Raw genomic sequence first — 26,258 nt, 5'->3', positions numbered from 1 at the left:
GCGGAAAAATCTATAATAATAGCTCAGTAAAATAAGAGGCAGAATCCGTGGTATTAGAGGTTCGGAACGGGCTTTATTCCAAAATCAATTCGAATTGATGGACTCCATATTCCATCACCACGAAGGTTCAGGAAGTGAAGGACCAACTTTATTGACAGGTAATCATTTTTATACAATAGGCATTACAGTGAAACAGATGCAGGAGGCGTAACAATTGATAATAAAGATAAAACATACATGCGTAACTAAAATGGGTGTAACTGGGCGTAACTTAAAGAACGTCATCAGGTATGATGTCACAATAGGGTGGTTCCATGAAAGAATTTCGCAATGTCAGCAGAAATACTTGGCAGAGATGCGCGCGCAGCAGCATGACGTGTGATTGACGTGCAACTAGGGGGTGAAGGGGACTTGACATTTAGCTCTATATGTGGAGACAGAAGTCTGGGGTTATGTCAACCTAATCCCAAATCATATCTAACATCCTATGTTTAAAGAACTATGTTATCCAAAAAGAGAGGTCTCTTTAGAATAGAATCTCATTCTATACTGACTATACTGACTGTTAGTGCGTGTACAAGCGTCTAAGTGTCTACACTAGATGCGAGGGCAGAAATCTTCCATAGTAACAGGGCTATGAATTACTTGCATAAAGACAGAGAAGCCGGGCCTTTTGCTCGGTAGCTGGAAGAATGTTTACTTAAACTACTAGACAGGAATGCATTGGATAGGGAGCGGAGCAGATAAACTCGAAGGTGAAATACGGTTTTTGGCAAGCAGACAGGTTGAGTCAGGCACCGTTAGCCGCGCAGGGAGTAGGACAAAGTTCATGGATACAGATGCGAGCTCAGACTGGAGCTTTCAGAGGCAGAAGGCAGGAAAAGGCATAATGGCAGAATCAGGGCCTACTCGCCTGGACTGTAAAATGGCATAAATGAACCATATAAAGCCGGTGGCCTTTCATACTTAGGAATAGAATATCCGGCCCATTCATGGCGGATCTGAAAGAGGACATGTTGGCGGTGGACGCACATGTGTTTGCGTTTTCATAACTGGAACTGGAGGAAACATACATGTACTTGTAATTTATACATGAAACCGTTGGGGTCCAAGATAGGGGACATAACTGATCATAAAAATCCATATTTCCACAGCATAGAGGGGAAATGTCTCTGCATGTTACTCGGTGCAGATCCATAGAGATCACTAGGGCCTTGACCAAGCAATGTTTGTATACAGGTAACAAATGAAATGTGATAAGGTGAGTTGAAATACAACAAGATTTACTGAGTTACAAAATGTTGAATTTTTTTCTGTCTCGCCACAAGATAGAGACGAAGGACATGGAAAAGAAAATTACAATGGGCCAGATGAGAAAGCAAAGTAGACTGGATTATGGCTTTAAGATACTGAAGGAAGTAGTGTTATTAACTTCCTATGGACTTCCAGTATAATTTAAAAAAATACAATTTGATGTAAAAAATTATACCAAAGTCCCAAACACAGGTTGCTGGGAAGGGGTGGACTTTGGGGGTAATCCTTGATCAGCAAGCACTATAGGTTCTTTCTGTACATCCTCATAAACCAAATGTATTACTTTCCATAAATTTGGGAAAAAAATCTTGGGGCATTATTCCTAAACCGATATGCTGATGGCTTGTTTAGCACTGGACAGATTTTCACAACTTCAGATAAGATGTTGCAGCGTTTGGTATCCCTCGCATTGGGAATTGGCATATTAATTTTTGGTAGGCATTTGATAAGAAGAGGCCAGTCGGCTTATGTTTGTTGGAGCTGAGCCCCAATAATAATCTAAACCACAATATTTTATCACCCCAAACTTTTTACCACAATAATTCCTTTCCAGTCTCTCCAGTTGATCTAGCGGTTAGAGACTACATTCTTCATGAGGAAAACCCCATTTAGCAGAGTTGAACAAAAATAAAATATTAGAAACATAAAGGACTGAGTTCTAGAGCAAAAGGATATTTATTACTAAATAGTCGAACATCTGGTACAGAGAAAAAGATGCTTGAAATGCCATAAAAGCCCAATCACAGAAGTGCAAATTAATACAAAATCAGAAAACTATATATTTGCAAGTTAGGCATAATCTAGTAAAAATTGTAAGTGTCAATTCATAAAAAGCAATGACAGCATGACAAATCACTTACAAGGAAAATGGTAAAAGAATCTCACAAAAAACAGAATTCCAGGGATTTTACAGACAAAGCATACAAGCTATTAATAGATTCTGCAAATTCAACATGGTATGATCATGGATAGGATCGCATGTGGCAAATCAGAAACAACAGAATAATTAAAAACTACAAAATTATTTAGCACTAGCCCACTTTTTATAAGGTCAAAGAAACCTTCCTCTTGCTTCCTCTTCAACTGCACTGCAGAGATGTATGATGCAAATGAAACATTTATTTAAACAATGGCTCACAGAACTAGCCCTTGCCCAACACGTCTTCAGCAGAAATCCCAGCCCAAATCCTTGAAAATTATACTTTGGGTACATCATGGAAGCTTCATTGACAGCACACACTTTCTAACAATGTTGTACATCACCAATACATTGACGTCACCCACCTGATTCTCTGCAGAAACAAGGTGAGAGATGGCTTTGCAACGGGACATGGATTGGGAGGAGGAATGAGCAGAAGTTGAATAGAACACGAGAAACAGCATGCATTTTAAAATAACGTGGCATAACTATTCATAGCATTATTTATACTTCTAAGTGACCTAGAAACTCGCTTCAGGTCCAACATCATTAGTTCATCAGTTGCAACTCTATGCATCATCCAAACTCTAATTATTAAAAAATATTTTTCACACAATATTTCCACATTTTGCATATTTCAAAAAACGCTATAACATGTTGATCAAAATAGCCCCGACAAAACTGCATCACAGTCTAGGAAACAGCCACATGATCATCAATTCAAAACTACATTTGAAAATAGGAATCGAGAAGCAGCTGTAACTTCTCCGGCTGGAAACTATATACCTGCTGAAAATAACAGTGGGTCCCATTTGGTTGGCGTCTCCTCCACTATGGCTGGGAAGCGTCGCCCCACTGCTTTTAAGCAGTGTGAAGAAGAGAAACCTAAAATGATAATAACTTTAAGTTGTGATCATTTTATGCTTCCTTACGTGTCCTGCTGCTTTGTGAGTGGGGTAGTCTGCTCGCGGAGCAGGAAAGGAGTGGTTTGCCCACGCCAATGTGCGCAATGACTGATTGGTCGGCCCTCTAGGGATAGAACTCAACCACAAGAGAGGGAGGGAAGCTACTGGAGCCACTCTTGATCCCACTGGGCTGAAATAGTTAAACAAGAAAAGAGTGTATCCAAAATGGAATAAGAACTAGCAAAAGGGTGATTCACTGTGTTTTAAAAGAACCCTCACTCACCAACCTAGTTGGTGACATGCTTCATCATTGGGTTCCCACCAGAGAGGCCGAGTGCCTCTCCGGTGTGCTGCGACGCCTGAATTACAGCGGAGCTGGATTAAGTGAAGTCAGTGCAAGTTGTGAGTAGTGGAAGTGCAGATTAAAATGGTGTCACAATTTTATCCAAAAGTAGTTTTAATGGTGGAAAACTGGACACAGTTAAAAGGGGTGTCTTGAACGTGTAAACACTGGTTATTATTAGACCAGCTACATCCTAGTATATTTGAGAGTGGTCAACATGTTTCTGCTTCTAAAGATATTGGGTGAAGCATTCGTCAGGACCTTAGTGGACTACCACGGCGGTATGCGCTCGCTAAGGCGCACCCTAACCTGTGGTGTCTAGAACTGCTTAGACTTTTAACTTTTGATCTCTGTTGAAACAAAACAAAGGGACAAACAAACAGTAATTCACAACATAAATATAGACAGTTGGTAGTGTCCTGTTGGACAATGTGTACAAGATAAACATGCATGCAAGTACTCTACATTGATCTCCATCGATAATGTGTATGAGATCGCATGCATGCAAGTACTCTAATCCCAATCGGTAATGGTGTGATTTTGCTAGTAAGTAAACAGTAATGGCTGTGTCACTGCTTAGTTTATGTATTTTCAAACAGAGCACTCTTACACTTTAAGAGGCAATAAGACCTTTAGTTTTAGGTCAATGGATCCATTGCAAATGAGCCGTTTTGTAATAGAGAGTAAAAAGCCGTCAACAAAACTCAGAGTACGGTTGATTACTGAGAAAAAGAGGCGAAGGCAGTGTAGCGAGGGCCTGAACGCGACGGGCCGGAAGTGGGGACAAGACGGACAAACACCAACCGCACCGGAACTGAGCGGCGGTCTAGTGGTGGAGCGAGGTGGAGAGGAGGAGCCAGTGACATATCCGGAAGAGAAAGGCCTAAAGGTTACGGGCAGAGGAGGAACGGCGAGTGATAACAGCGGGAGCAAGGAGGAACAAGAGGAGGAGACGGAGCGAAACGAGGCGGAGAATATCAGCGGAGGAGAGGAGCGGAGAGAGATGGCGGAGAATAGCAGCGGAGGAGAGGAGCGGGATACGCGTACAAAGCAGACCGAGGAGAGAGACGAAGGACGCACGAAGTGACTAGCCCAGCGGGACGCTGCATGGATATTGTGTACAGAGCGCACACCCGGTGGGCCAGAGAAGGGAGAAGACGCCCCGGGTCCTGAAGCCACGGCCCTGGGAAAGGGTCGTGGCCTGAGGCGAGTACCTCTGCAGGGTTTGTTCTGGTGGGGGCGGTTTGGAGGGGTAGAGCACACGGGTGCCTTGTGCGTACACAATCCCAGCACCAACCTTACCCCACCTCATGACCCTTCCTTTGGTGACGGTAGCACAAGCCCATATAAGAAGAGAAGGCCAAGACACTGACCCGATTTTCTTTTCTTTCTTTTTTTTTCCTTTCTCTCTCCCTTCCCTACCCAATGGTAGTCAAAGCAGAAGCAGAGAAGAGAATCAGAAGACCCCAGTAGCACGTCTTTAGACCCAAGGAGAGGACATTTCACCCTTCCTGTTACCTCTTCAATGACCCGGCCGACCTCTCGTATGCCACCTTCCATCTGAAAACTACTGAGACTACTGCTCTACGTGTATAATAAAGACGTTTACCTCACTCCCTTCATTTCTGTGTTCCCTCACAACCCCGCAGTCACCCAAAACACCACAAAAGTGGTGTCAGAAGTGGAATCTTAGCACAAGTGTCGAATCATGACCCAACCCGTGCCCCTCGAGAGCATCATTGCCCAACTCGCAGAAGGGCAACGACACCTGCAACTGGTATTTGAACAGCAGGTACAAACAGCCAAACAGGACAGGGAAGCATTACAAGATGCCTTAAGGGAGCAAGCTGCCCTACTTACCTCAAATCAGCAAGTCCAAGATACAGCCATATTGCGACTCACGAATGCGATAGTGAACAATAGAGTTCACCCCAACGTTCCTGGGTCTTTTCTACACAAGTTTCAGGAAGGAGAGGACCCTGATTATTTTTTCACCAATTTCGAAAGGGTCGCCACTACAGCTGCATGGCCACAAGAGAGATGGAGTCAATATATTGCTCCTCTTCTATCGGGAGAACTCCAAGCGGCCTATCAAGCAGCCAACCCTGCGGGCACGACCCCCTATGAGGAGGTGAAAAGGACTATATTGGAGAGGTTAGGATGCGACCAGGAATATTATAGGAGCAAATTCCGTAGAGAAAAATGGGCCGCTGGCGATAACCCGCGTGCCCTGTACTATAGAGTTAAAGACCTAGGACTCCGTTGGTTAACTCCTCAACTTTCGACAATGGAAGAAGTCACAGAAAAGGTAGTGTTGGAACAATACCTGGACGCCTTACCCGCGGCCACGCGCTCATGGGTGAAACAACACCCTAATTTAACATCTAGCACGGCAGTGGAACTTGCCTGTGCTTTCCATAGATCGCCTGAGTTTAAGGCAGGCACAACACGGAGCCCCTTACTTCCCCCCAAAAGCACATGCTTCGCAAGGTCATCTCCGAAACCGGGAGGGACTGGGATCAGAAACTGCCTTTGATCCTCTTTGCTATAAGAACACATGAGCAGAAATCCACAGGATTTTCCCCGTTTGAGATATTGTTTGGGAGAAAACCACAGACCCTATTGGACATGGCAGCAGAGCAATGGGAAAGTGAGGAGGAAGAGGGACAGCCTATAACCAAATATGCAGCCGATTTAAAAGGAACCATCACTAAGATTTGGGGACTTGTACATGACAATCTAGAAAGGGCCCAGGCCTCTCAAAAACGGTATTATGATAGGAATAGCTGGGTGAGAGAGTTTAAACCAGGGGAGAAGGTACTTCTGTTACTCCCGTCCTCAGAAACAAAATTGTTGGCAAAATGGCAAGGCCCCTACACCATTGAAAAACGAGTGTCTCCGGTTACCTATAGCGTGCTGCTACCCCAGAGGCCTGGGGGTAAACAGATTTACCATATAAACCTATTAAAAAAATGGGAAGAGTTTAAGGAGCCGGAAGAAACAGAAGGCTCCATACTGTCAGTAAGCACTGAAAAAACCTTAGAGATCCCTACCGTGACCAATAATGACACTCCAACTGAGAAACCCCCTACAGGGGACATGTTATCCCCAGAACTACGGACACAACTACAAGCCAAATTGAACCAGTTTCCTGGACTTTTTTCCTCCATGCCAGGGTTGACCTTGATGATCCAACATGATATCATATCCTTTCGGGTTGGCGGAATTTGCGAAATCCACTTTCGCAAATTATCGCGAAAATGTTAAAAATTATCGCAAACACGCGGAAATATCGCGAAGATGCGGAAGTTTTTTTCCCGCATGTTCGCGAGATTTTCTGCATGGTTGCGGCTCGCCAACTTACCCATGTGGTTGCTCGCGGGCGCGGCCATCTTGTTTTCAGTTGTCTCGCAGTGCATGATCGCGAGAAATAAGACGTGATCGCGCGACGCATGACGTCACTGCGGGCGCGAACTGTTGCGAGACAGCGCAAATGGCTAAAAACAATACAACATCTCATGGAGAACGCGACCGGATCAAGAAAACTTGTCGGCGAACGCAGGGATTCAGGTAAGGCGATCGCGCGCACACGAGAATGTATTATTTTACAGCACGAGCAAGAAACATATTATCGCCAAGCTGCGGAATGCGGAAATTTTGACATTTTCGCGCTCTCCGCGGAACGCAAAAATGTCAAATTATCGCAATTTCCGCGAATGGAACAAAATTTTCGCCCAGGCCTAATATCCTTGACCCCAACTATAGTAAAACATAAACCTTACCGGATTCCTGCAGCCCGCAGAGAAGCCGTAGAAAAAGAAGTAACGGCTATGCTACACTCACAAATTATAGAACCGTCTACAAGCAATTGGTGTTCCCCAATCGTGATCGTGCCAAAACCGGATGGGAGTCTTCGTTTTTGCATAGACTTCCGTCAGGTTAACAGCATCACTAAATTCGATTCTTACCCGATGCCACGGATTGATGAGTTGATAGAGCGATTGGGGAAGGCCAAGTATATGTCGACCCTGGACCTCACCAAGGGCTATTGGCAAATACCCCTAACACCGCAGGCTAGAGAGAAAACCGCTTTTGCCACTCCTTCCGGCCTTTACCAATTTAAGGTACTTCCTTTTGGTCACCATGGGGCACCAGCAACCTTCCAAAGGTTGATGGACCGCCTATTGAAGCCCCATATAGAATACGCTGCTGCTTATCTGGACGACAGTCGTTTTTAGTCAAAACTGGGCAGAACACCTCAAACACCTACATGCGGTGTTTTCAGCCATTCAAACCGCCGGTCTCAAAATAAACCCAAAAAAATCTCTCTTGGCCACTGATTCCATTCAATATCTCGGATATACAATCCAGAGAGGACTCATAAAACCACAAATGAGTAAGGTCGAAGCAATCAAAACACTCCCTGCTCCCAAGACAAAACGGGATATACGATCCTTTCTGGGGTTCGTTGGTTACTATAGGCGGTTTATCCCTAACTTTTCATCACTGGCCGGCCCCCTAACAGTCCTCCTGACCAAAACCCACTCCTCCCGCATAACAACCTGGGGCACCAAACAAGAAAAAAGCTTTCAGACTCTAAAGGATGCCATTTGTACAGCACCAGTACTACACTGTCCTGATTACCATAAACCGTTTGTTCTGCAATCCGACGCTTCGGGGCTGGGTCTGGGTGCCATGTTGTATCAGCCTGATTCACATGGTGATCTCAAGCCCCTCTTATATCTTAGCAGGAAGCTTTTTCCCCGGAAAAGGTCATACGCAACAATAGAAAAAGAGTGCCTAGCCATTAAATGGGCCATCGAAGCCCTGCAATATTACTTGCTAGGACGGCCTTTTACAGTACTCACTGACCATGCCCCACTCACCTGGCTTGTGAAAAACAAAGACTCCAACCCACGTATACTACGATGGTTTTTAGCACTGCAACCTTTTTTGTTTCAGACCCTGCATGTCCCGCGGCCCGGCAAGTCAGTGCCGACTATCTGTCCAGAAATCCCTCCACTGAATGGCCCCACCGTCCATTCCAGAGGTGGGAGATGTGTAGCGAGGGCCTGAACGCGACGGGCCGGAAGTGGGGACAGGACGGACAAACACCAACCGCACTGGAACTGAGCGGCGGTCTAGTGGCGGAGCGAGGCGGAGAGGAGGAGCCAGTGACGTATCCGGAAGAGAAAGGCCTAAAGGTCACGGGCAGAGGAGGAACGGCGCGCAACAACAGCGGGGGCAAGGAGGAACAAGAGGAGGGGACGGAGCGAAACGAGGCAGAGAATATCAGCGGAGGAGAGGAGCCGAGAGAGACGGCGGAGAATAGCGGCGGAGGAGAGGAGCGGGATACGCGTACAAAGCAGACCAAGGAGAGAGACGAAGGAAGCACGAAGAGACCAGCCCAGCGGGACACCGCACGGATATTGTGTACAGAGCGCACACTCGGTGGGCCAGAAAAGGGAGAAGACGCTCCGGGTCCTGAAGCCACGACCCTGGGAAAGGGTCGTGGCCTGAGGCGAGTACCTCTGCAGGGGTTGTTCTGGTGGGGGCGGTGGGGTGGTTTGGAGGGGTAGAGCACACTGGTGTCTTGTGCGTGCACAATCCCAGCACCATCCTTACCCCGCCTCATGACCCTTCCTTTGGTAACGGTAGCACAAGCCCATATAAGAAGAGAAGGCCAAGACACTGACCCGATTTTCTTTTCTTTATTTTTTTTTCCTTTCTCTCTCCCTTCCCTACCCAATGGTAGTCAAAGCAGAAGCAGAGAAGAGAATCAGATGACACCAGTAGCACGTCTTTAGACCCAAGGAGAGGACATTTCACCCTTCCTGTTACCTCTTCAATGACCCGGCTGACTTCTCGTGTGCCACCTTCCATCTGAAAACTACTGAGACTACTGCTCTACGTTTATAATAAAGACGTTTACCTCACTCCCTTCGTTTCTGTGTTCCCTCACAACCCCGCAGTCACCCAAAACACCACAGGCAGACTTAAACTTAGTGAGATGAAAGAACGAAGGGCTTTACATACTTAATCCGATAGTATTGGCGGGGATAAAGGAAGACAGAAAATACATTTAGCGCTTACGTGAAGTGAGAATGCATCTCACGACATGAGTCCTGGTGGAGGGGGGGACTTGTAGTCAAACTCTGAGTATGTAGAGAAGGCGAGGAGGTTAGAAAAAGTTTCCCACAAAAGCCTTTTTTTAGATTGTGGCGCTGAGCTACACCAGCTACTTACTACATCAAAGTCTGCCGCCCGCTGGACACCTGCCTGCTCCTTCCTGAGGACTCGGAAGATAATGTGTCCTGTATCGCGGGGGTAATATAGGAAGTTCCCAGCTTGTGTGAAGGATGTCGTCACGCATGCGCGCTGACGTATTAGCGCCAGTCCGCTCAAGAGTGTGATACAGCTAGACTGCTAACTCTTCTGTCAAGCGATCTTAATGAGTAAGTAATAAAGCACCAAGAGGTATACACCACAATGTGTTAAGCAGGTTTATCGTTGTTGTAGATAAAAGTAATATAGATAAAAAATGCTGATATTTAACAGCATTAAAAAACAAAATTAAAAGTCAGCTAGTTTACGGGCTGTATTGTACAAGAAATGAACAAAATGAAAAAAATACTCGCTCAGTTATCCCAAAAGTTTCAATGGAAGTTTGTAATAGAACGAGTTCTCGCATTCAAAATCAAATGTGCTCGTTAGATACTCCAGCAGTGCGTGTTTATGTGCACTGACTAAGTACAGGAGTCCATGCTCTAGAGATGGGAGACCCGCGTGGTTTATTGAAAATGGGGCCCAAGGCTGAGGAGAGAGTTATTACATGGAAGTAACATTGGGGACTGGGTGGGGTCCACTCACTTAATTGGAAAACAGTAAATGAATCATAAGGAAAACAGCCACAATAAAGTTGGGTAGTGTCAAAAGATCCCCTAAGTTTTAAGTTGGTTGTGTCAGTGGATAACGGTAAAAAACTTAAGGTAAAAAACTTATGTCAGGGATATTAGTGTCTAAGTACAGAACCCTAGGGGATATTATCATTAAATCCCTGTGTGTAAGTGGAGAGGCGGTAAATCCATCTCTGTTCTTTCTCAAATAATATGTTGGCAGACCTATTTCCTGGTCTTATTTGTTCAATCACTGTCCAATAAAGGTCATTCACACTATGTTTGGTTTGAGCATAGTGTTCGGTTAGTTTGGTAATGTTCTTTCCACACCATATGTTGCTCCGGTGTTCTCCAATGTGTTGCTTTATTTTGCAGGTAGTCATGCCGACATATCTGGTGCCACAGGGACAAGTTATTAGATATACGACATTTGACGAGTTTCAGTTGGTATGTGCACTTTTCCTTGTTCAAGTACTAGAGTCTTTGTTGCATTAGTTAAGTAACAAACGCTGCATGAACCACAGGGAAAATGCCCTGTGACTTTTGGGAGGCCCCATGACTGAAGCACTGATGGAGTATCGTCACTCATTGTTGCCCTTGGTCTGGTATGGACCAGGGCATCCTTGATACTTCTGGCTTTTTTTAAAGAAAACAATGGGTTTTCCCATTTCAAGTTGTTGCTTTCTAAAATGCGCCAATGTTTGCGGATTGATTTCGTCACTGCATTAGATGCAGTGCTGTATGTAGTAACACACGTCAGTGGAACTTCTTCCACTGGTCTTGGCGTTTCCTCAAGCAGTGCTTGTCTGTGTTTGTTTTTCGCCCTTTTGCAGCTTCGGTTCAGGATTTTCTCAGGGTATCCTCGTTTTTGTAGTTTTTCAGATAATCCCGCAGATTGTGAGCAGTAGTCTTGCATTCTACTGCAGTTTCGCCTTATACGGAGATACAGCCCAAAGGGGAGGTTCTCTCTCAAAGGCCTAGGATGGAAACTAGAAAAGGCTAGAAGGTTGTTTTTTGCCGTGGGTTTGTAGTGTGTCTTAGTTAACAGTTTTCCTTCAGATTTAGTTATGACAAAATCCAGAAAGATCATTTCTTTTTTGTCATAGGAGTTGGTGAACTTCAGATTGGGATCACAGGTATTAATCCATTCAAAAAATTCCAATAGTTGACGTTCGGGCCCCTGCCAGATCATTAAAACGTCATCTATATATCTCTTCCAGAAAGATATATAGGACGAGAAAGGATTGCTTATATCCAAGATGTGTCTTCTTTAGAAATCATGGACATAGAGGCCCGCCACACTGGGGGCGAAGGTACTCCCCATCGAAGTACCTGTGGATTGTAAGAAGAGGTTCCCCTTGTATTCAAAGAAGTTCTTTTTCAGGGCAAGAGTGGCACATTCTACAACAAATTGTTTGGATGTCTGAAAATCCCAAGTGGTTGCTTCCAGAGCCTCACGGATAACCCTAATGGTGTCTTCCTGGGTTATACTGGTGTACAGGCTATCGATGTCAAGAGAGACCAAAAAAGTAGAATCATCCTCCACTGTGATGTCTTTTAGAAGTGCCAAAAGACTCTTCGTATCTTTAAGATAAGTGGAGGTAGCCTGGATCAAGGGTTTTAAGAAAAAAATCACAGTATTTGGAAAGTGGTTCCAAAAGTGAACCAATGCCAGAAACAATTGGACGACCCGGAGGGGGGGGGGGCTCTGTTTTTATGGGTCTTGGGCAGCGTACAAAAGTATGGGATAATGCCCTCACCCTTTGTGAGGAAGTCTGCCTCATGCTTGCTTATATACCCATTGGCTTCTGCTTCTTCGCCTAAGTTGATAATAGTCGATCTTAATTCTGGTGAGGGGTCAGCAGAAAAAGGGGTGTAGTTATTCCTATCGTCAAGGAGGCACCTGCATTCTTTGTCATAATCAGTAGCGTCCTGGATAACCAGACCTCCGCCCTTGCCCGCTGATTTGATGAAGATGGTAGTGTTGGACTGGAGGGATTGCAGGGCCTCAAACTCGACTGCACTCATGTTTTTGAAGGCTCCTATCTCCTCAAAAGCCTCTATATCATTGAAAACTGCCTGTTCGAAAGCAATTAGTTCTTCTGGAACAGTATGGGGTGGAGGTGTAAATGTAGATTTCTGGCGTAGTCCTGCATCACTAGTCTTTGCTAGAGACTCATTAGACTGCTGTTTCTCAAAGAAAGACTTAAGTTTAAGTTTTCTAAAAAAACCTGCCAGTTCACAATGTAGGCGGAAACGGTCTAGGCGTGCTGTTGGAACAAAACCTAGTCCCTTTTCCAAAACCTTGTGTTCTGTCTCAGTAAGGTTTAAAGAAGAAAGATTGGTGACTAGGGTCTCTGATTGCTGGGGCCCGCTTGCTGTCCCCCGGATTTGCTCCGGGTATTGTTCCCCACTACCTCGTCATGTTCCCAATGTACCTGACTTGTCCCTCTTCTCTTTCCCCGACCCCTTCGGCCCCTCTCTAAAAAAGGAGGACGGTACATGTTTTGAGGGTAAGGAGGAACTGGCATGAAGGCGGGGTTCCAGCCCATCATAGGGAACTGGTGTTGTTGTTGGTATTGGTTGGGAAAATTACCACCCTGGTTAGGGAAGATTGGCCAATTTTGTTGGTAGTGTTGCTGTCTATTCCTACCTCTACCTCGCTGTCTGGGCTTGTAACTACCCCCACTTGATCCACTAGTAGTGGACGCGTCATCATCTGATGTGTCTGAGTAGGTAGAGTTACGTGGAGGAGGTGTGTATTCCGGATTAGCATAGGGATAGACTTTTGTGAAAGCGAAGCGTTTGAGATCCCTTTGGAATTTCTGCGCCTTGGACTGAGTAAGATTATCTATGTATTCATTAATTTCTTTATTAAGTTCTTCCAGTTTCTTCTTGTACCCTGTCAGCGTGGTTCTAAAATGGGTTTCGGTGAGTTGGATTTCGATCATTATGGCCTTAGAAAGTCTTACGGCTGTCTTAATGATCAAGACCATATGCAAATAAAACAAGGACCCCCTGATAGTTCCAATTCCTAGGACAGGGTAAAATATATTTGAAAAATAACAACCTAGGCAATCATAGAAGGTAAAACTAATTGTGTGTCATACGGTCAAATAGAGAAAACTAAAAACAACAATGAACATAAAAATATATGTGTGTTTATTATGTTAATTACAATTGTTCATAGAAAAGTGACATAAAAACATCATAGTATTCTACATATATCTAAATTAAAATCATAACATTCATTAAATTGATAATGAACATGAAAAATATATAGACAATGTTATGGCGTGACTATATACTGTTCAACGCGCGTTTCGGCGTGAGTTGCGCCTTCATCAGGAGAAAGTCACAATTCCTGCAATTAACCCCTTGTGTGCCACGCCCTTTCCCCGCCCTGTGCCGGCCGTTACATTAGCGGGCGGGGTTTATGACGAGCTGGACTCGTCATGGGCACAGCGCAACCGCGGCCCATGACGAGTCCAGCTCGTCATGGGCACACAAGGGGTTAAAAAGAGTCTATGAGCACCAGTTTGAAAACTTATTTTCATAAAACACATTTGTCATTGTTGTCAGTTACATTATATTAATATGACCGACACTTATTTATATAGTTAATTTATGGTATGTCTTCATAGTATATTAGAGTGTGTGTATGTGAGATTCCTTATCAGAGACTATTATTCAACAATAAAGAGAGATTCAAAAAGTAGAGAAAAAAATATACAACTAATCAAGAAGTGATTGAATAGTCCTAAAAATGAACAAATAAGTATGAAAAAATGAGAGAAAAGTGATATAGCAAATGCCAAAACGTCCCATGAGAGTTTTATATTTTTCATAGAGTCCTCAATAGTGAATAAAGAGTACAGGTATGTACTGGATTTATGTACCTGTGCTCCAAAAATAGAGCTACTGGAAATCAGAAGACTGTTGTTGTCCTCAAGGGATAACTACCTAGTTAAGCAGAACAAAGACCAGTAAGAATAATAATAATGAATCAATAAATTATAATATAGTCTCATAGGTATTCTAATGCATACTTAGACGGTATTATATTGATCCGATTATGAGCGCTACAACATCTGAATAGATGTGTGACAATACTTTATAGATGAAGCTGGTTGAAGAGTCGAAAGACTGTCAGATCTAGAAAAAAGAGGGGTATAGTTGTTATCTTGTGGACTAGGATGTATATGTCCATATCGAGTTTTATATAGCTAATTAATAGTATTACCTTATGGGATGAAAGATCCTATCTGATAAACGGCTATTTGCAGTCGCTTTAGTGGTGTACTTATCTCATATGGTTTATGAGTTGATACAAAAATCGATGTAGCCTATAAATAAAAAGGGGGAAGGAAATAGTTTAAAATGAGAATATTACAAATGAACAAATAGTTATAAATATGTTTTTGGATCTTAACCTAGTATTTGGCTTTAAAAGGTCTCTAGTTTCTAATTAGTTTAGATTATATTGTCTATAGTTGGAATATGTAGAAGATATATGGACTAAAACAATCAAACATAAGTTTGTATAATGGAGCTAATTTGAGAATTTTATATAGTCCATATATCACAGGTCAGTGCGAGTAACGTGCAATACCAGATTCTAAGATATATGGTCTCTATATGATTATGCTGTTCTCATTGCTAACAAATGGGGCAGACAACGGAGGGGCCATCGAGTTGATGTTGAACTGCTAAACCTGATCCTAATGTCTAGATCACTAAAACAGAGTAGATACTGCTTTTAGTTTAATATATCGTTGAAAACTGTGTAAAAGGGGATTAATTTAAGTCGCTATAAGTAACATTAAAAGGAAATGCACAGCGTGGTCTGCAATACATTGATCAAACGCGGTACATGGTTAGTTAGTGACAGCTTACCTCATTTGTAATGCTCTGATACTCTTGTATAAATTTGATGGCAGGATAGCCCTTGATGGAAAAAGAAAGAGCACTTGTTGTGTATGTGTAGCATTTATATATAATGCCGACAGCATTGCTTAGTGTATGTAGTTGCGTGTGAGCAAAAGACATCAAAGCATAACGTGAAACGCTGCTCACGTAGCATATACCGATTGGTTCTGGTATATGACGTATACGGAACATCCAGACATAACGTGAGCTAATACTCACAGTCTCTATTGCGAAATGTCGTTGATGTCTAAGACGCTACTAATGGAACGTTAGAATGAGATTGGATTTATGCTCCACAGCTAGAAGCGTCTGTGTGAACCAGAGACACTATCTATGTATAGCAAAAAAAAATATTCTTTAACGTGCAGGTGTAGAGAAAAGCCCACTGATGGTGATATTATCATGTCTAAAATAATCAGAAAAGCAGATTTAATAAAGATGTTGCTAGAATGGCCAAATGTGTCTATGTATGATGCATAGGGACAATATATCTAATAATAATTAGAAAAACAAGTTGAAGTCGTGAATTACAACAATCTACCACTATTAATGATGAAAGTCCAATATAACTTATAATTAATAACAAAAAGATCCACAATGCAAGAATGTATACACCAAAGTGACAAGTGGGTCAAGGTGCTGTATGTTCCTGACATTGTATAGATTGAATGTCATAACTATAAAATGGCATTTTCCCACGGTAATTCACTACTGAGACCATTCTTGAATGTATTCAATGAAAAAATCCAAAATACTTCACATTTTTTACGGATCTTTGTGCCAGTATGGTCATTTGAAGTATTGATTTTTTCCAGAATGCGCCAACGGATATCTTCAGGTGTGTGTCATAAATTTAGAAAATGTTTTACTAAAGGGGCCATCAGCTTCTTAGTTCTAATAGCTGAACGATGTTCAGATATTCGAACATGAATAGCTCTAGAGGTTTCACCCACGTAACCAAGTTGGCAAGGAAAAAGGATGAGCTATATTACATTAGATGTCTTGCAGTTCCACATATTGGTTGCTAAAATCTTATAGCCATTATGCGTCAATGTATCACCTGGAATAATCGAATCGCAGGCATTCAATCTATACAATGTCAGGAACATACAGCACCTTGACCCACTTGTCACTTTGGTGTATACATTCTTGCATTGTTTTTCTAATTATTATTAGATATTTTGTCACTATGCATCATACATAGACACATTTGGCCATTCTAGTAACATCTTTATTAAATCTGCTTTTCTGATTATTTTAGACATGATAATATCACCATCAGTGGGCTTTTCTCCACACCTGCACGTTAAAGATTTTTTTTTTTTGCTATACATAGATAGTGTCTCTGTTTCACACAGAAGCTTCTAGCTGTGGAGCATAAATCCAATCTCATTCTAACGTTCCATTAGTAGCGTCTTAGACATCAGCGACATTTCGCAATAGAGACTGTGAGTATTAGCTCACGTTATGTCTGGACGTTCCGTATACGTCATATACCAGAACCAATCGGTATACGCTACGTGAGTAGCGTTTCACGTTACGCTTTGACGTCTTTTGCTCACACGCAACTACATACACTAAGCAATGCTGTCGGCATTATATATAAATGCTACACATACACGACAAGTGCTCTTTCTTTTTCCATCAAGGGCTATCCTGCCATCGAATTTATATGAGAGTATCAGAGCATTACAAATGAGGTAAGCTGTCACTAACTAACCATTTACCGCGTTTGATCAATGTATCGCAGACCACGCTGTGCATTTCCTTTTAATGTTACTTATAGCGACTTAAATTAATCCCCTTTTACACAGTTTTCAACCATATATTAAACTAAAAGCAGTATCTACTCTGTTTTAGTGATCTAGACATTAGAATCAGGTTTAACAGTTCAACATCAACTCGATTGCCCCTCCGTTGTCTGCCCCATTTGTTAGCAATGAGAACAGCATAATCATATAGAGACCATATATCTTAGAATCTGGTATTGCACGTTACTCGCACTGACCTGTGATATATGGACCATATAAAATTGTCAAATTAGCTCCATTATACAAACTTATGTTTGATTGTTTTAGTCCATATATCTTCTAGATATTCCAACTATAGAAAACATAATCTAAACTAATTAGAAACTAGAGATCGTTTAAAGCCAAATACTAGGTTAAGGTCCGAAAACATATTTATAACTATTTGTTCATTTGTAATATTCTCATTTTAAATTATTTCCTTCCTCCTTTTTATTTATAGGCTACATCGATTTTTGTATCAACTCATAAACCATATGAGATAAGTACACCACTAAAGCGACTGCAAATAGCCGTTTATCAGATAGGATCTTTCATCCCATAAGGTAATACTATTAATTAGCTATATAAAACTCGATATGGACATATACAACCTAGTCCACAAGATAACAACTATGTCCCTATTTTTCTAAATCTGACAGTCTTTCGACTCTTCAACCAGCTTCATCTATAAAGTATTGTCACGCATCTATTCAGATGTTGTAGCGCTCATAATCGGATCAATATAATACCGTCTAGGTATGCATTAGAATACCTATGAGACTATATTATAATATATTGATTCATTATTAGTATTCTTACTGGTCTTTGTTCTGCTTAACTAGGTAGTTATCCCTTGAGGACAACAACAGTCTTCTGACTTCCAGTAGCTCTATTTTTGGAGCACAGGTACATAAATCCAGTACATACCTGTACTCTTTATTCACTATTGAGGACTCTATGAAAAATATAAAACTCTCATGGGACGTTTTGGCATTTGCTATATCACTTTTCTCTCATTTTTTCATACTTATTTGTTCATTTTTAGGACTATTCAATCACTTCTTGATTAGTTGTATATTTTTTTCTCTACTTTTTGAATCTCTCTTTATTGAATAATAGTCTCTGATAAGGAATCTCACATACACACACTCTAATATACTATGAAGACATACCATAAATTAACTATATAAATAAGTGTCGGTCATATAAATATAATGTAACTGACAACAATGACAAATGTGTTTTATGAAAATAAGTTGTCAAACTGGTGCTCATAGACTCTTTTTAATTGCAGGAATTGTGACTTTCTCCTGATGAAGGCGTAACTCACGCCGAAACGCGCAAACAGTATATAGTCACGCCATAACATTGTCTATATATTTTTCATGTTCATGATCAATTTTATGAATGTTATGATTTAATTTAGATATATGTAGAATACTATGATGTTTTTATGTAACTTTTCTATGAACAATTGTAATTAACATAATGAACACACATATTTTTCATTCCATTGTTGTTTTTAGTTTTCTCTATTTGACCGTATGACACACAATTAGTTTTACCTTCTATGATTGCCTAGGTTGTTATTTTTCAAATTTAATGATCAAGACCATCCAGTTACGGGTGCAATGTGGAGAGGTGTGGCTCACTGGTTAGAGGCGGCAGACCCGTAAGCAGAGGACGGCCCAGGACCAGGGTTCGATTCCCGACGCGGCAGGGTCGTGGACCAGGGTCAGCCGGCTCGATAATTCTCGCCTCGGTGCCTACTCCAGTCAGGGACCACACTCGGCAACTCTGGGCATTAGCTTGCCTCATCTTCACAACGGCCCCCCCAGACCGCCGGGGATGCTTGGTCGCACCTTAGAGATACCCATTAGGGACCATCTCTCAGGGTGAGCCAGGACGGGTTCCCCAGCGGTCGAAGCGCGGAGATACTCCTCCGGGAGTCGATTCTAGCGCTATATAAACCCACAATTAAATTAAATTATTAAATGCCACGCGATTTGTGCCCATTCCTTTCTAAAGACAGGGTCTTCCAAAAAGATACGGGGGGCATTTGTAACTAGTAAGCCCCTCGGTGCTATATTATTGCGTAGATACTCAGTTAGAATGGTGCCATGTAGAATGGTTTGAATGCGATCGCGTTTTTGTTCAGACAGTTTATCCCATTCTGTGGTCTGGGATATAGTCTGGGCAATAGAAGGATCTGAGAAGAGGGAAGGATCAGCCAAAAGGGCGTCCACCTCTTTATCAGTGTATGAAAGCCCTGGGTTTTCCATGGTGCTGCCAAAGAAGGGGGAAGGCAAACCTCTTAATACATTTATAAAAGATGAGGTTCCCAGCAAAAAGGAATAAGAATCTGAGAAGACTCTCGCAGCTGTGCCCTCTAGGGATTCCCAAACCAGCCATGCGCACTTCCCTGTTCTCCATGAAGGCTGCATTACAGCCTGCATGAAGAACATGCCCACCCCTCCAGCCCCTGGCTAAGTGCGGTGTCACTGCGCTCAGACCAATCACAACGCTGCATTGCAGCATTGTGATTGGCTATGGGGAGGGAGCCTGGCTGCCTGCTTCCTGTTCCTGTAGTCGGAGACAGGAGAGCAGAAGCAGCGATGCGGGATCAGCCTCAAGTTATTTTTTTTTTCATCCCACATGCGACACCCCCCACACACACACACAGCCCCCCTCGTGCCCATCCACCCGCGAGCCATGCCGACCGCCGCTGTTGGCAATTATTAATTAAGTGGGCCTGGTTATAGTTGTCTTGAAAGCATCATCTATAGACTTACTTCTTTTTTCAAGAACACTTTAGGGTCTCTTACGCTACTATCAGCACAAAAATTTAGGGCTAATTGACAATTATTTCCAATACTTTTGATTGATGCTTACTAATCTCTTGATTTTCATGACAGAGCAGTTGCTGGCCACCAGTCACTGCTGCCCTTCAATCCTTTAAAGGGTGAGAATTTTTATGGAAACATTAATAGATCGATGAACGGGCGCCACGTGGGAGTCTCGAAGTAATATGATTAAACAGAAACTAAGGGTGCGAGGGCCCATGCAGACACCTAATATTCAACACAAATCATTGTCTTAAATATGCTCTATGAAGTCTTATGAAGTGAAAACAATCTTCAGTATCCTCTCTGGGGTAGAAGCAGGTGCCATCTAATGCAACTCGATAAAGTATTAGGCATAAATGGGCAGGCCAAGTAAATAACAGAAAAAGAAAAAAGAAATCACGAAAAGGAAGCAGTCTACAAAAACAGATATGGGGTAGACCTAGTGGGCCTACATAGCAAGCATAGCATGACCACCCATTTGGGTGTCCTGTCACCATCTCTCTTGCCTCTTCCAGAGGCCTCCAGCACACAGGCCTCAGGCTTCCCTGTACCACGCGTGTTACCAGCTCCTCCACCGCCTTCCTCAGGAATGGTTGAGCCTGCAGCTCCAGCAGCCACCTATGCGCTAGCTGCTGGCCCCGGCTCCATGAGTGTGGAGGGCACCTGTGAATACCATATAACCTGACCTACAGGTACTTGCGGAGAAGGGGTTTTCAAACGTTGTCAACAACTTCTATCCCCACAGTTGGTTATAGACAGCAACAGGACACCCCAATCCGATTGAGTAACTGGTTTTGTAACGTTCACTGACGATTTAGGACTCTGTTATACAGTTATGTCACACAAGTAGTGCATGGTTTACTTTTCCATATGGTAATATATGTACTCAATGGCCCTTATTCTGATCGAACAGAAAGTCCAAGTACTTTAAATGAAACATGAACGTTCAATGGTCAACAACCTCATTTTCACATAAAGGCTTAGTTCTTTCATGATAACATGTGTATTTGTAAAACACACGTGCCTCCAGAAAGGTATCTTGGCATGGGAAACATCTATTACAATGCAGACATTGCATTGTAGTGCCTTTACAACCCGGTCAGTACCACGACTGCGAAGTTACCACGAGTTCCATTACAAGGCATATCATTACAACGACTTGCTTTAGGGAATGCGGTGTTGGACTAGTTTTATATTTTAAGTCCAACATCTTTGCTATTGATACACCGTCTGGAGTTGGAATTGGAATTTAAGCTATTCCAAAGTCCAGCGCTTCCCTAAAGCAAGTTGTTGTAATGACTCGTGTTGTAATGGAACTCGTGGTAACGACACAGTCATGGTATTGACTGCTTTGCTGAGCCACGTGTAGTTTTGGCATGCGTGGTAACAGATGCTATTCTCTTGGCGCTGTATAACAGATGTTTATTGTTAACCAACTCCATGAGATTCATTTTATCGACCTCAGAAGGATGAAAGGCTGAGTGGGCCCGCCCAGGATTTAAATCTGTGATAATGAGGTCGAACATTAGTCCACTAATCCACCAGACTCACGCCTGTCCACTGTACCATTTACAGTTAGTTGCTGTTATTGATTTATTTATGAAGCTATCTGTTTACCCATCTGTAAATTGCCCTCTCTGATTTCTGGGAGACAACCATTTTAGGTAAAGGCCCTCCAAGTAAAGGGCATTAAGGCACCGACGATACTCTTTCTTCATGTTATCTTTATCCTAGTAACCTCTGTCTGGCAGAGGCTGAGTCAGGGGCTGGGGAGCTCCACCAACCAGTCAAAGGAGCCTCTACAGGGTGGGGACCCTCATGAACCAGCCACCAATGTGTCATCACTGTAGCATTCAAGGATTCATCTAAATCATGCCAGTGCGGATGAATGACTGCACTGCGCATGTACACCGGAGCGCCTGGGAATTAAATTCTTTATTGAAAAAAGACAGATGCTTGAAATAAAGCGTGTGACATAAAAGCCCTGATATCAATGAGAAACAAACATTAGAACACCTCTTTGTTTGCTCCATTACAGACTCACTCTGATAAGGGTTTATCTCATAAATGTCCTACATCACCTACCCGCCCCCCCCCCCCACCCCGATGCATCATGAGCATATAGTTATAACCAGGTTTACTTCCCAAGCACTTAATTCACCCGTCACTCATTTAGTAATACAACACAGCCTAAAGAACAGTTTAGTAGTTGTAAAGAATATATACTATAAAAATCCCATTCCTTCGAGGACCCTGGGCACGTCCAGCCGCAGTTGTAATAACCACATTCACTTCTCTCCTATTTTAGATACATCAGTTGGGTAGGTTCAGCTTAATAAAAACATCCAACCAGGGCTTTAAGTGGGATGAAAAAACTGGGGGGGTCTCTCAAAGGGGCGTGGATAATGTAATTGAGGGCGTGGCTTAAAAACACGTCAGCTAAAAATCTGTGTTTAGCACAGTGTGCCGCCCGACTTGTATTTTGCTGTTCCTGTCATTGCGTCCAGATATATGATACAACACGTCACATCATACCTACAAGTCAGGACTATTGGCTTTATCAATGGTTGTTAGTTGCATAAGATAAATAAGCAGCAACTATGGCTTGTATATATTATTGAAAAAACTTCCACTTAAAGCCCTGGTGACACCACGACAATGTTGCTGCTCCTGAGTTTCAAATAGAGAAGGGAAATCCAGAGAGAAAATGACTCTCTTTGAAGGATTTCCCTCCCTTACAACGCGCACATTGATGTCCCTGCTGTCACTGCAGTCCGGAAAAAAAAAAAATCGGACCGGCTGTGCCAGGGCACAAAACAGAGCCTGACTGAGACCCGTTTCGAGGTCCCCTTAAAAAAACTGCCGGTGCTCAGACCCGGTGAGACCCGGCCCACTTAAAACAATGCACCCAACAAAGAATGCAAGACTCCATTAGGTACTCATTATCGAGGAATTACATTATTCATCCATTCGTCAACAGCATGTAAAAACCCCTTTGAGGCAAGTAGATGACCCTCTTCTTCTTTCTCCTCATGATTATTGTTTGGCCCACTCCGACTTTGACCTGGGCATATTCGGTAGACAACCTGCCTCTTACCCCGGCCATATCCCATTTTGTCAAATGAGGGTGCCGGGGCAGACATCACGCCTAATACCCAAGGTGATGAGGTATTGGCCCCGATTGCTATCCACCTCCCTCATTCTACTCATGGTGACTTATGGACTAAACATCACAAAATTATCAAAACATCCATTTGGCAAACGTCGACCTGGGAAATATTACTATTCATAAAGCTGAATGTTGAAACTTTTAATTGACCGTATTTCTGTCTTATGCCCACATTGACCCTCACAATTTCTACTCTGCAAAGTCCCTCAAAATGTTCTTCATAAATCCCACAACGCATGGTAGTGCTGCTTCCTAGACGTAGTTGGATGTCTTGCACATTGTCGATATTGCTTGAAATGCCTTCACCAGCAGCATGCACACTGGAAATGGTCTTCTAAGGCTGGGCCCAACATCCCCTATGTCTCCTGAGTAATACAGATACAACTATCCTAACTGAAAGAGACAAAGCATCAGGACTATCAATAACCCAAAGTTGTTAAACAAAATAAAGGCCCCAATTTCCAGTGGACTAGAAAACAGCGGTCAGTGGTGTCCATATTACACCTATTATTACTGACACAAGAGGGTGGAAGGTTTCCTCTGGAAACTGAGGAATTACATGGTATGCTCCACAGTAGATTCCCCTGCTTCAGAACTCCCTCAGTAAATTTCGACAGGTCCAACCTGCCAATATGTATCAGAGGAAAATGCTGGGGTTGTGATCTTTACCGCACATCTCATAGTTTCAACAACTACACAAACGGCATATTGTGCAGGGATTAGAATTTACCCTCTCTCCCTTCCTGTAATCAGGTCTCATTTGTAAACAAGGGTTTTCTTTTCAGAAAGAGTTTAAATAAGAGCCTATGCAACTATGTTGACCCTTGCAAAGCTTTTGAGATGTCCTCATCCATGCGACATGTTAAATTATGGTGTCACCTTCACCGATGCAAGGTGAAAAGGACAATTCTCTGGGAGTCTTCTCTAGAGGCCAGCTCCTGCAATTCCAACAGATTCCCATTGATATGAAGCCGCATATCTGCACCCAGCCTCTTTACCATCTACGATAGCAATGAAAGATCAAGATCCAGAGGTTGCTGTGGTCCACCCGGGCCCAAACTTTTGACATATAAACCAGCAGCAGATAAGCCCTTCTTCCCTGCTAGATCTAGCTGGCAATACAAAGGGCTTAGTGGGGATGTAGTTCTTAGTCACCTGTGACCTACTTGTGAATAAATGTTATGAGAAGTTAAAGCACAGAATTCGCCTCCTCTTCTTTTCAACACTCCTCTTTTTGTTTGGTTTCTTTCTTCGTGGAATAAGTCGTCAATTAGCTCAAGAATTCGTGGAGGAGCATTTACAGAGGGCATTGACCTAGTACCCTGCATTCCTCAGGCTACAGAGTAAAGTATGAGAACTATTATTAACAGTGGCGGCCTCCAGTAACAAAGTGTGGTGCGGGGGGGGGGGGAAGAGCGAGCGCATAATTTTTTAAAACGTACCTGACGCAGCCGGCCGCCTCCCATGTCGTGTTGCTCCTTGTTAGAATCCGGGTTCTCTGGTTGGCACATGTAGGTACTTGTGACCAGCAGGGAACCTTTCCTCTAGTCAGGGTAAGGGGTTACACTCCTAAAATAACCCCTGCTCACCCTCTAGGTAGCTTGGCGCGAGCAGACAAGGCTTATCTCAGAGCGTTATAGGTTAAGCATTTGTGAACACATACAGTAACCAAGTGACGACACTACAAATGGACACCACACAGGTTTTTATATTAAAAATAAGGATTCTTTATATAGAGTTACCACAAGACCATTAAACGACAAAAATACACAATACTGTCACTTTAGATGGTAGAAGTTTGCTTAGTTCTCTTAAGTTCTTAAATGCGACACTTTAAGTCAATGTACCTTTTAGATGCGACACGCAGGGCAACGAAAGTGTTGCAACGATGCTGATGCGATTAAGTTTTTGGTGCAAAGAAATAAAGACGTGAAGATCTTCCAGATGTGTTACGCTTCTCCGAGGTTGCGAGAAGACTCGACTCGATGCGTCAGCTGCAGCGGAGTCACCCTTTACGCGATGCGACGACAGCGGCCTTGTCAGCGGCACTCTTCTCTGACGTTTGCGAGACGCTTCCGCTCAATGCGATGTTGCAGCGGCGACACCCCTTTACGCGATGCGACGACAGCAGTTCCGACGGCGGCACGCTTCTCTGTGGATGCGAGGCGCTTTTCTTGATGCGGTGCAATGCGACAGCTACGATGGCTGCGATGGCGACACGCTTCTTCCTCGATGCGAGACTCTTCTCTTGATGCGGTGCGATGCGTCAGCTACGATGGCTGCGATGGCGACACGCTTCTTCGGTGTTGCAAGACACTCCCTGGACGATGCGAGATGCTTCCGCTCGATGCGATGCAGCGGCGACACCCTTTACGTGATGCGACGACAGCAGTTCCGACGGCGGCACGCTTCTCCTTCTTGAGTCGCGCTTCCAGCTCCTTGCGACATGCAGTCCCTCAGAAGGCCCAACAACAGCAGCAGGCACTTCCAAAGATCTTTGGGGAGCTAGGGGGTGAAGTCCACTGGTCCTGGGACTTCGTTCAGGGGGCAAGCTCAGCACAAGCCCTTGGAGATCTTTTGAAGCACAAGTTGAAATAAAGTCTTTGTAGTCTTTCTCCTCTCCTTTCAGCAGCAAGGCAACCACTGCAGGCCAATCCCCCAGGTCAGGGGCAGTACTCCTCCTTACAGCTTTCCCGGTTCCTTCTCCTCAGGCAGAGGTTTTTCTTGTCAAGCAGGATCTAATTTCTTGGGAGCAGGGTCCCAATACTTATACCCCTAATTCCTTTGTTCCTCTGGGGTAGAGGGGCCTTTGCCCAGTCCAAACCAGTTATTGAGCACTTTGTTGACATGACTCTGCCTTTCTATTCAGGGTGCAGGGCAGAGACATCAGTCGCTCCACACGAGGTGGAGCCAGCATTGTGGTGGCAGAGCACAGCCCTATTCAGAGTCCAGGTGCACTCCTCCCACCCATCTGGATGTCAATCTCTCTATCACCACCAGGCTACCTAGCCCTGCCCCTCTGGGTTTCCCCAGCCCTGTCACTCACACAAACCAGTAATACAAAAAGAGTACAAAGTTCCTCTGGTCAGAGAAAGATGTAAAAAAGTGAGAAAGGTAATAGTATCAGCGGGACTGTCGTGTGTCACG

The sequence above is a fragment of the Triturus cristatus genome, chromosome 1_2 (assembly GCF_964204655.1).
Source record: "Triturus cristatus chromosome 1_2, aTriCri1.1, whole genome shotgun sequence".
Classification (NCBI taxonomy): domain Eukaryota; kingdom Metazoa; phylum Chordata; class Amphibia; order Caudata; family Salamandridae; genus Triturus; species Triturus cristatus.
Note: the sequence above shows the minus strand (reverse complement) of the source record.